Below are 10,968 nucleotides of genomic sequence, written 5' to 3' on the forward strand. Positions count from 1 at the left end.
AATCCAACTCTTGCGTGTAAGTTGTAAAGGAATGCCCATGGAGAAAGCTATGTCTCTTGACAACTTCTAAATGTCCTATAGAAGACATACTTCCCCAGTGTCCTACAAAATGAAGGCCTCACATTTCAACGCAATGTTCAATAACCATAGTACGAAATATAGCATCTCCTGAGGAAGTGATGATTACACGTGTCATGAGTCATGACTGTAACCCTAAAAAGTGAAAATGGTAAGGGATGATTGGAATAATAGGGTTTCTTCAAGGACACTTTGAAGATGGTACCCATAACCAATTATTCATGATACTTCACAGTGCGGTAGTTACGCGTGTTCAACAACTTTAAAAACAAGGACAATTATTTGCTCAAAGGGATATATAACCTCCAAAACCAATGCTCTAGCTTCTTTGACTGAAGGCATAACTCCTCTTCAAATGTCACTTTCATTCAAAAGATGTGATAAACACTCCTTTCTTCTATCTCTATGACTTTATCCATCTTCTTTTGTCTTATAACGATTTATGAGAATGTTTGGTTATCATGTGCGGATGTGCTCTATATTTTAGCTCACTTGTTTGTTATTTTTTTCTTCTCTCGTTTTTCCTCCTTTTTCTTTTCCTTTTCGAATTCTCTTTCCAAAAATATCAGTCCATTGAGTTTCAAGAGGTCATCCTGCGTCAAGGAGCCAATGTGATGTCCTTATTTGTTTGCCACGTTAGTAAATCGCCATCTATTCCAAAAGCTCAAGCTGTCAGATCAAAAGGAGGGAGTAAGAGAATATGGGATGGCACCCCTAAGCAGTAATAATAATAATTCTCATTTAATTGTACACTACATCAACTTGCCATAGGCACACCTTGAAACTGTGATACCCCATTGGTATATCCCAAAGGTGGAATTTTAGTTTAGTCTCAGCTCGTTTATGGTGAGAACCTGTTTGGAATCTAGATACATAGTATTTACACCTATCAACATACTATTATCGTTTATGTGCTTAATTATACATTTATAGATGCTGTTAACGGTCTTTAAGCACTAGGTGGCTAAGTGAGGACAATATCGATAGCAGTATGGATCGGCCATTACAGAAACAAATAAACACCAAAATCTCGAGTGATAAGTCGACATGGGGTGTATTGTTTCACTATTTTTTTTGGTGAGGCTGGCTTAGGGGCTGGAAAAACCCCTATCATTTAAAAAAAAAATGAAATTGAACTTACAAGCGGTAGAAGAAGGTTCCACCCGGACAAGAGATTATCCCAAAAATATGGGGGTGCATATCCTCCTGTTGACGTGGTGCACCGTGCACGCAATATGAAGTAGGTTCAATCAGTTTATTAATGTGGATAGCCACTTGAGTTTTTTTTCCTTCAAAGTGGCGTACTTATCGGCTTTACTTTTCTTTGCAACTGAAAAAGTCTCTTCTTCATGTCAATAAGGTGGTGCTTGTGCTTGTACTTGGCACTGCAGGTCACGAGACCACCTTCAAAAACCCTACCCAATCAACACTATTATCTTAGGCTAAAATGGAAATAGTCTTTTACACACTTGAAAGCACTACTCTTTTGTACCAATAACTAGTAACTGCTTCACTACTTCTGTCCTTCTCAGGTTTTTGTTTACTCAACTCAATTTTCTTTCCATATATACATGCCGTTCTTTTCAACTTATCCATTCTCCTTTCTCTTTTGAAGTCATTATTCCAAGGACCACATGTCAATATGTCATCACAGAAACAACTGGGTTTATTGATGATGTTGTTATGAGGCTGTTTTCATAGTCAAGATAAGTATGAATAAAAGAGGGAGAAAGTGATATGTAGTTTGTGGGTGACATTAAGGAAAAAAAGACGTTATGGTTTAGGTCCATTGCGATTGGATAAGTACAAGTGCTTTGATTAAGGGACCCAATAGACTTCCTTATTCGTTTATATTCGCAGTTTTACATTATTACTGTGTATTTGTAGTACAGAAATCTGTGGACACTCTTGGGGGATGAACTCATTTTAATGGTTTACATATTTTTGGAGCACTTGTAGGACAATCAATTTTACTTCCTTATATAGCACTATGAATTGGATGCAATGGTACTTCTAAGTCTACTTCCAAGGCCATATCCCATATGACATGAAAGGTGCGAGTGCGGATATGCCATTCCAAAAAATGAACTATTACGTACTTGTCCTTTTTGCGCATTAGGCGTGACTTCTGTGTTTGAGGCTAATGATAAGACGCAATTAGGAGGTGAATAATACTTCTCATTATAGGAGTAATTAAGAGCACGCTCTTCACATACACTGCATCGAAAATATCAAGTGGAGTGACTTTAGAAAAAGAATAATTGATTAGTTATAAATTGTGGTCCGGAGGTGAATGCTACATAACATAAATTGACTTATACTTAACTATAAAATAGAGATTCTTCGGTTTTTCTTGAAATGGACAATTCGCTTCGAAGTGGAACAGTTTGTTCAGTTGTATGTTTCAAGTAAGACAGGATTGGTTGATTCCAGGCTTTGAGCAAAACTTACTAACAGCTTAAATCTTACTACATTTGCGAAGAGGATAGATGGATGTCAATTTCTTCCCTACAATGCATCGCATGCATGGAGTGTGCCTAAAGGAAAACAATTGAGAGGGTTATCACACACTATGTAACAAACCAAACACGGTGTACATGTTTAAAAGAATGACGATTGAGCAAGTCAATGGCCGTGGGGATGAATTAATTCCATCGCTTTCCAATTTACGTCATTGAGGTGTTGGAAACATAACTGATGTTCAAATTTCTCAAGCACTTTAAAACGTGAAGGGGAAGCATCCTTTGGACAAATTATAGGGGAGCTTGTAGTATAGTTGCTATCCAGCTGAGCCAAGAAAACATCCAACTTTTTTGCAGTGCATTTTGTTGGTTTCGGTACAACAGGAAAATGACCCATATGGCGTAGGTACAGTGCACCATTTCATCACCTAACAATTCTTGTATAAGTCAACAAATGCCTAATCATAACTTTATATGATTGAAGTACATTCTGAACTTACCAAGCCAAAAAAAAAATGGTATACTGTATTCTCACTGATTCAAGCCAAAAAAAAAATGGTATACTGTATTCTCACTGATTCAACAAGAATAAGTGAACAAATATAGTCCGGAAGCTGGTTTTCGGCTTCGTTTAATTAGAAATTATTGAAGACAGTTACTGTTAGAAGAAGATCCCAATTATTTGTTTTTCTTATTACTTGGTTGCAAACCCTAAACCTAGCTAGCGCAACTCCTCCCATAATTAAGTGACTACCTCTCTAAACATACCACATTTGCACTTCCAGTCTTCCACAAATACTAAGGTGTCAGTTAGGACTACCCTTTAGCTCACACACATTGCATCCTTAGTGATCTGTACAAATCCTAATAGGCTAGGCCGGGCTGTAGCAGCCAGGGCCGACTCAAGACAACTCGAGGCCCTTGCTAGGCAAAAGTATAGGAGATACCTCTAAATTTCAAATGTCTCTAAAAGCCTCTAAAAGTAGGGCTGGTCATCGAGTCGAGATGTTCAGGAGTAACTCGAGCTCGGCTCGACTCAAACTCGTCCACACAAAAAGTATGAGTCGAGTTTGAGCTTAATTTAAAACTCATTCTAGATAAGCGAGTAGTTCTAGTTCGAGTTCGAGTAGCTTTGCGAGCAACTCGTGAGCGCGTTACTCGAGTTGAGCTCGAGCTCGAGTAGCTCGCGAGCTACTCATTTTATAAGCCCATACGTAGTATATAATTTATAATTTATACGCCATTTTATAATTTATACCCACCTATAATTTACAATTTATACTAGTTTTAATGTTTTATATACACTTTTTTCAAGTTTGAGCTCGAGTTCGAGTTCAAACGAGCATAATTGAACTCGAGCTCGAAGTGTAAAACGAGTCGAGCTCGAGCTATTAGTAGAACTAGACGAGTCGAGGTTGAGCTTCAATATTAAGCTCGAAGGCGAGTTCGAGTCGAGCTCGAGTATAGCAAAACTCGACTCGGGTAGCTCAATGACCAACTCTATCTAAAAGGAAATATTTATGGTTGATTGGATTAACAAATTTTGATAATAATAAAAAATCCGATTTGAATTTTATAATGGTTTCTCCTATAAAAAGAGAATAAATTTAAGTATAATAATGGTGATTATTTATTTATTTATTAAGTGGGCATTAAAAGAAATGCCTCAGCATCAAAGTTGGATTGTCGGAAACGGGAATTCTAACTATTAGCCTCTGGACAGACAATTGGTGCGGGACTGAGTCAATTTGTGACAACTTTCTCCTTGATAGAAGAGCTAGGATGCCGATCAAAACTCAGTAGTTGCATGGAAGAAAGGCATTGGCAGTAGGGCAGGGATCGGATCGGATTTGGGTCGGATGGCTATATTCGAATCCGAATAGTTTCACAATATTCGAACCCGAACCCGAATAAAATCGAAATTTAATATCCGAACCCGCGATCGGATAACACTACAAATTCAAAAAAAACCTAAATTTTTTATCCGAACCCGAAACCGATCCGAATAAATAAACGGATACGAATATGCACCCGAACCCGATGTATTCGGTAATCGGGTCGGATCGGATTCAGATCTACTCGACCCAATTCCCTGCCCTAATTGGCAGTTTCCTCACACTGTTGAACAAGTGCTTCTAAGGGCGGGAATCAATTTGGACCTTCTCCCACAACCAGACTCTAACTCTGAAGATCTTAGAATTTGGCTCCCCAGTCACAATGGTGAGTTCTCGGTGATAATTGTTTGGGACTCGATACGGAAAAAGTTTCCCTACATTCTCATGGGCCAAATTCCTTTGGTTTGCAAAAGTCCATCCAAAAACTCATGGCACAGGTTGGAAAATTGCACATGGAGCTATGCACGTAGATGACAAACTGATGAAGCACTACCAAAAATTTGATTTTCCCCAACAGTCGAGCAAGAGCTTCCTCGATACTCATCAATTGTCGTTACCTAGCAACGGTTTAAGACTGCAAGTACTAGTCAATGACTGTCACAAATTTTTTGAGTTCGTCATATTTTATAATTGCAACTCTTTGACACTCATTTTTTGTTGGGAAATGTGTCACATCATAGATGTCGGTAAGAAAAACCGTTGCATTGTTATCCTCGATAGTTTTTTTAAATTTGCTCGATGTAATTTAGCCGTTGGAAGTAGTAATTGTTCCAAATTGTTGCAGAAACTATCACAAAATCTTCTATTATCATTGTTGACTTCTCTTAACTTCTTTTAACTGAAATTAAAACCTTTTACATTAATATTATTATTTTTTATTGTTTTTCGAATAGAAGAAGCATAATTGTAATAATTTTGAATATGGAACGAGGTTTAAGACGATAATATATATATATACGAGCAGGTTCCGTTTACAATACTTTTTATACCATAATTTATACCACACCCCCTTACAAGATGAATTAAGTGCTAATAATTTGTGGATATGATTTACTAATCATAGATAACATCTTCACAAAAATTCATCTCATTTGGAAATCTCTAACCTAGTTAAAAGTAGTTGTAAACTTTGATTTTTTTTTAACGGTTCAGATTTTTCGATTTTGCAATTATTGTTTGACATAGTTAAACATTATCAAATGAGGTGAAATTTTATCGAGGTGATCTTCATGGTTAGTTGAACACATCCACAAAAAATTAGGTTATACTTCATGTTGTAGGTAACGTTGTGGGGTATGGTATAAACTATGGTATATATATATATATATATATATATATATATATATATATATATATATATATATATATATATATATATATATATATTATTTTATTTATTATTTTATTATTTTTTTTTGAGACTACATACAAATACAACTTTAGACTCTTTTAAATATATTCAGCCAGTTTTTTTTGTTCAAATTCCAATAGAACACCAATATTAATTTGTTCCGTTCAAGAAACATGCATGATTCACTTATATACTTATCTAATTAAACTTTAAAATTAGTGATAATCATCTAGCTAGTTACAAACTTGAGATAATTAAAATCAAGAAGTGATGATATTATTATTATTGTTAATTAATTATATGCAGTTAGGTACAGTTTAAAATTAAGTTTAATATTATAATCTAATTAATCAATAGGGGCGAAGCAATGTGAAGAGTTCAAACATCAACTATACAAAGTTTAAACTATATATGCAATATATATTAACCTACAACTTGTTAAAAGGCATGAGCATCACATCCCTCTTTAGTTCAAGTGTCGATTTGTAATTAATTAAGGTTGTCGCCCAAGTGACGTCGAAGTTTAAAATCCCTTTTTTAGCGTCTCTCAATCCATTGGCGGGAACTATAGGGTGTAGATAGTTATAATTTATACATTAGTGTGAAATTGGAGTATAATTTGAAACCCCCTCCCCTTGGCACACCCAGTTAGCTAGACATGTTTACACCCCACCCACGGCCCCCTACTAGGATAGGGGAACGGGTTGGATATGGCTATATCCAATCCAAATAAAACTGAAATCTTATATCGAACCCGACCAACCCAATCGGATAACACTAAAAATGCAAAAAAAGCCCAAAAAATATATCCGAACCCGACGCAAATAAATAAACGGATATGAAAATCGACCCAAACCCAAACTATTCGGATTCGGGTCAAACCCCCGACTCGATTCGATTCCCCAACACACACACACACACACACACACACACACAAAGTTTAGCATGGTTTCACCCCACTGAACCGCATACATGCACACATGCACAATTGCATAGACTGTTGACTATAGTAAAAAGAAAAGAAAACAAGTGGGCCTCTGAAAATGGGTTAACATGGTTTTGCCCAAGGACTTGGTTAAAATAAGTGACCCGAATCAGACCCCAAAAAGCATGATCAAATGTGAGTGACCTAAGTCGTGGATGATAACAAATGAGAATGGGGTTATTTCTCCTTGAATTGTCACAAGATATCGGGCGCCAAACCATCGAATTTCTTCTAAAACACCCCCAAATAACTAGCTCCCTCTAGAAAGATTGCACGAAAACCCACACTCCCATGGGTGCAAGTTAGTTTTCCTCCATCTTCTCCACAATCCAGTGCTTATATATATGTGGTTCAGCCCATGTCGCTTTTTTCACAAATCCAGGAGCTTTTTCCAAAGAGTTTGGTATGGAAACTTTTACTATGTGAAATAGTTCTTCCGCTTTATTAGAATCTTTACTTGTTACTTCTTTAATTGTTAGTTTTAGTTTGGGACTTTGGTGTTTTGTCACTCTAAGCGGTGTCTTGAATTTTTCATTTGTATAGACTTATGGATCCTTTGGGCCTAACAAGATGGTAGCAATTCAAGGTCTTTGGACAAGAAGACGATAGCAATTCGCAAGGTGATGGACATGACCGTAGCAATTTGCAAGGTGCTGATTTGGGTGACAATGAGATAGGTGGTAATATATGTGTACCCTAAACATTCTTGTTTTATAACATTTTATTTTATGGTGTTACCATATTTATTATTCGACACATGTAGGAGGGACACCTGCGGTGACTTCTTCTACCAAGAGAGGACCCTCAAAAGGCCCTAAAGCATTACGATGGGAAGAAAAGAAAAGTTAGTACTAATGAGCTAGGACCCTAATGGGTTAGATCTGGATACCAGGGCATTTATTACCGGGTTAGGAGTGAACACTAGGAAATATGTTCCAATAACATACCAGAACTTTCGTGTAGTGCCAATTGACTATAAAAAAAGAGTTTTGAGTGTTTTGGAGGTATATTATCTTTTAACTATGTTTATTAAATTTAAGTATGAGTTTATTGCTTTAAGACATACTATAATGTGTACTAATCAATGTTACTTTTACATGCATATTAGGACAATTTTGATTTTGATGACGTTTCACTAGAGTACCTCAGAGAGAGTATGGATCAAGCTTGGAGAAATTACAGGCATAACTTGCATAAGTGCCATATCAAAGGTAAAAGTTGGGCATCAGTGAGACACTACTAAAAATATGATTTTTTGCCATGGTTAGTTGTGGTGGCAAAAAGCCCAAAATTCGTGGCAACATGTGTTTTGCCACGAAAAAACTTTTAGCCTCACTCGAGGCAAAAGAGAGTGTGGAAAGAAGTTTGTTGCCACGACTTTTGTCACCGCTGCAAGAGAATGAACATTTAGCTGCGACCATGTCGTGGCAAGACATTGTTTTTTATTTGAATTAGTTTAATTGTCAAAATAAATTAATTTCTTTTTGTCACAGGCACGACCGCTGTGAAAAGTATTTATTGCCACAAGTCGTGGCAATAAATGTTTCTTCCGCCATTATTTTTGGTTCTTTTTTGCAACAAATGCCCGTGACAAGACATTACTTATGGTTTTTTTTTGCAGCAAATGGCCGCGGCAAGACATTACTTTTTTTTTTTTTGCAACAAATGGCCGCGGCAAGACATTACTTTTGGTTTTTTTTTTGTAGCAAATGGTCGTGGCGAGACATTACTTTTGGGTTTTTTTTTTACAACAAATAGCCGTGGCAAAAAGTGTTGTATATATATATAATAATAATAATAATAATAATAATAATAATAATAATAATAATTTGTGTACTAAAACAACATAGAGCTATGAATGAGAATCTAAACTGAAATTTCATTTCACATGGAAGCTACATAAACCAATTCCAATCACTACAAAAAATAAGAGAAACAACAATCCATCTTTGGAGTATTTCGGTATCACATAAACAAAAGTATCAAAATATATACACAAAAAATCTTTGTGATGGAAGTTCAAAATCCAACAGTACGCATGCGCAGTAGTACCATATTCCACCTATTAGCGCCAAAATCGCAAAAACCACGAAGTTCGGATCATGCATGTACAAGAAGCCATCGATGGACATTTATTTTCTGCGTAAACAAACAACAAGAAAAGTTTATAAATAACAAGAAAGACATAAACCGAAGACAATAATTAAAGGTTTCTCGCTCCAACAGTGCCTAGTCATCTACCAAGCTTAACATATGATTTATTAGTGTCGACTCCATAAACCAAAATATTCACTATAAGTTTTGTAGCTATTTCATACCTAAGACCCAAAAGACCAAGGATGGTAACCACTCCCCGCCCTTTTTTTCTCACCTGCCCAAAGAAAAAAAGAACAAGTCAAGACTAATCACTACTTGTAACATATCTAGAATTCTAGATTCTAGACAAAAAAGAGTAGATGTAGATGCAATTCCATTATTAGAAATTGAATAATATAGATGAATAATATTATAATGTAGCAAACACATGGATTATGACGTAGCTGACAGTACCTAATAATTAGCCTTGAACCCCATCAGTTATTTTACTTTAAGTAGTTGAAAACAAGATACTACACAAATAATCACCGTAAATGAAACAAAGGCGTTCTATAGCAAACAGAGAGACATGTGTTCGCAACAACACATCCATGGACGAATGAACATTAAGATTGCTCATGTATTCTCAAATTCCACATAGTGCTACTTCCCATGAGCTAGTATCTCATGATAATTAAGCATAAAACGAGTACTTACAAAACCATTTAATTAAATGTAATTAAGATAGCATTTGACAAGAAACAAGTAAATCAATGTAATTAAACGGCTAGCACCATGGTGGGATACTCCATAATAACTTAGAAGGCAAATAAAAAGTGGTAATCTTCAGTCAAGGAAAGATAAAAAGCAGTTCTTTCAAGAGTTAGACCTATGCAACCTCAAGTTGGCTCTAGCAGTACTGGGGTGGTGTACCATAAGTTGCATAACTTTTTTTAATTCCATTAGAGTTCGCACTACAGATTTTTCATTTTTCTCTTTCCATTTCTTGGAAAGTTACTAGCAGTAATGCCCTTTAATGCTATTTTCCTCTAATAATGGGTGGCGTGGCATCACCACGGAAGATGGATTCCAAAATTGTTTCAATACGCTATTGATGAGAGACACATTCCCATTTTGTAGAACAAATTTTCCTTAATAGAACTTCAACAGTACTTTGTTCCAATATACATAAATCTTGAGCACTTTTTTTCCTCATTACATGGGCACAAAATTAATAATTCACTTACTCAAAATAAATCTCCAACTGAAACTGAGCATAGAATGTCCTTTGAGGAGTGTCGCTATCTGAGTTAGCCCCAAAACTGAATTACTAAATAATTCTTGCATCCTCTAAGGTTCTTTCTTGGGCTGAAATATTAGGTTTTAACAAATGACAATAAGGTGACCAAACATCGATTATTTTTTTTTTTTTTCTATTTCATTTCATTTGTATAAATGAAATCATGATGTAATGGGAAAAAGTTTACCAATAACCCCAACTATAACCATGATATTGCAAGTGATGTGTCTACTCTAGCAAGTTGCGCTTCAAGAAAAGACCATCAGATAGAAATATCACCTATCTGGTATGTCAGCTCAAGGAGAACCTCCCCCGCTCAATACAAATGCTTGAAGTAGACTTTGCGCAACATGTGTCTGTTCGGGTGTCCCATTTATCACAATTACAGTCTCCGTTGCTCCAGGTTTGGGCTCAATGATAGTAATTCTTGCACCAGATATATAAAATAAAGCGTGTAGTTAGTATAAAACAGTGATGCAATATGCATGCATACATGCATGAATGTTAGATCAAAGAAGAAACCTGGATTATTTGTTTTAAAGAGCTTCCATCCTCTCCATAAATTGACAGAACAATAGCTCAAGGAACAATAACTTCCATAGTAGTGGTAGTAACAACAAGGCGGCTTCCATCAAGATCCACAACAAAAAATCATTCACAGCAATATCAGGAGGATCTGCTTGCTAATATTTCAAATAAAAGTATAAAAGAACAGTGTAAGTAATAAAAAAAAGTAAATAAACAAACCCTCTAAATCTTCTTTGAGGAGCACCTCTAGCATACTCTGACATTCCCATTGGTCCACCAACATCAATTACTCC

At 36.0% G+C, this 10,968-nt stretch overlaps 1 long non-coding RNA gene across 1 annotated transcript; it reads right to left on the reverse strand.

The window, feature by feature from the left end:
- Nucleotides 1–8,636: 8,636 nt before the first annotated feature.
- On the reverse strand, nucleotides 8,637–10,581 carry LOC147479754 (uncharacterized). Its single transcript, XR_015206839.1, has 3 exons — nucleotides 10,427–10,581; nucleotides 9,090–9,142; nucleotides 8,637–8,910 (listed from the first exon to the last, which is right to left on the reverse strand). It is a non-coding gene; the product is annotated as an uncharacterized LOC147479754 (long non-coding RNA).
- Nucleotides 10,582–10,968: the final 387 nt, after the last annotated feature.

The sequence above is a fragment of the Coptis chinensis genome, chromosome 8 (genome assembly GCF_015680905.1).
Source record: "Coptis chinensis isolate HL-2020 chromosome 8, ASM1568090v1, whole genome shotgun sequence".
Taxonomy (NCBI): Eukaryota; Viridiplantae; Streptophyta; class Magnoliopsida; order Ranunculales; family Ranunculaceae; genus Coptis; species Coptis chinensis.